The sequence below is a fragment of the Galeopterus variegatus genome, unplaced genomic scaffold (assembly GCF_000696425.1).
Source record: "Galeopterus variegatus unplaced genomic scaffold, G_variegatus-3.0.2 Scaffold458, whole genome shotgun sequence".
NCBI lineage: Eukaryota > Metazoa > Chordata > Mammalia > Dermoptera > Cynocephalidae > Galeopterus > Galeopterus variegatus.
Genome location: NW_007726569.1, coordinates 388675 through 390309, shown reverse-complemented (window position 1 = coordinate 390309; position 1635 = coordinate 388675).

Sequence of the window (1635 nt, the reverse complement as noted above, 5' to 3'; positions counted from 1 at the left end):
AGCTTTACTGCTTCTGTGCTGTGCTCAAGAGAAAACCAGCAAAAGAAGCAAAGGCTTTTTTTCTTTCCCAGAACTGCAGCAAAGTTCTCTGCTGAGCAACGGAGATATGAATGTGTAGTATTGATTTCTTGAAGATAATCATAGATCATCTTAACATTACTTGCCTTATAAGTTAGGAAAAAAGTGTGTGGCTATCACACTTTTTTATAAATAATGATTTTTATAAATGTTTTTTCCTTCATAATTTTCCCACTCATTTCACAAAATCTTGAATATGCAATTATTTATCATGATACATTACTGCAACGAGGGTTCCCATTTCAGAACAAAGTTTAATTCTATATGTGAGTAAGTTGTTATTGAAATGTGATTTTTTTTCTGGAAAATAAATAAATAAGTATAAAATAAATTGAGTTGTGAAACTCTTTTATTTCCAGCCTCTTAAAATTTTACCCATATTCCTGGGAAATTTTATTGCATGTTTAGGGTGGAGATGGTGGGCCGAAGCCCTGGCATAGGTCAAGGGCTTTAATGTCAGACAAATTCCAGCTATGTAATTTAACTATAGACCTGAGCATATCACTCAATGATTCTCCATTTCTTTGTATTAAAGAAAAAAAAAAGTAATGTCCTCTGTATCATTGAATCACTGAGAAGATTAAATAATATATTTATCAGTTATCTAGAAGTTCCTGTCTAGTTCACAGCAGACCTTCAGTAAAACAATTCTTTCCTGTTCTTATCTTTCTGTGGATAGGGATTGGAGTGGCCAGAAAATTTCCATGCTTTTCTTCCAACACTACCCCAACACTGTGCTCTACTCTAATCCCAATGTATTACTATTGTCAACTAATGCTAACTGCAGCCAACACTCAAGGGTCAGCCACTGGGCTAGGTGCCTGGAGGCTTTATCTTATTTCTACTTGCAGTGACTGCTCACCGCAGGAGGGTCCTTATAGCATGTGTTTTATTTGCTTTTAGTTCGTTTGGCAAGAGCCAATGCACTTAGGAGGGGGATAGTTACTAAAAAGAGGAAGAACTTATTCGTTTGGACAGGTAGCTCCTCAACCCCAAATGCCTCCCTTTCAAAGCTTCTTAAACTAATAGGCTGGGAAGAGCCATGTAAGGAAAGCGGAGGAAGCCAGCTCCGCATGTAACACACAGAAGTGAAGACCTGAATTCCAGCGGACCCTGGGAATATTATTTAACATCTTAGAATCTCCATTTTCTAAATCTGTAAAGGCAGGACAACCGTTTCTTGACAGAGTTGTTGGGACGATCAAATAAAACTAAAGCTGTCAGTATGTGGCAATATATGCGTGCCCTGAGGGGAAGATGGAAAGCAGCGTCTGGGGGCGGGAAGAGGAGTTGCTTTATTTTCTCTTGTTCCTCAGATGTCCTGTGCTAGGAAAATGTAGCATTTCCCACTCTGGGCCTGCCATCCGCGGGAAAAGGACCATGATGCGGGGTCCTCGGGGCTGCACCTTTAGTCCCAAGTGTCCTCCTCCCAAGCGGTCCCCCTCCAGCTCTCGGCCACCCCGTCCCTCTCCGGGCAGTGACGGTGAGATCCTTTCCATCTTTAGGGCGGCTTAGAGGACCACGTGGCGGCAGGGTCGGGCCGGGAGGGCCTAGGGC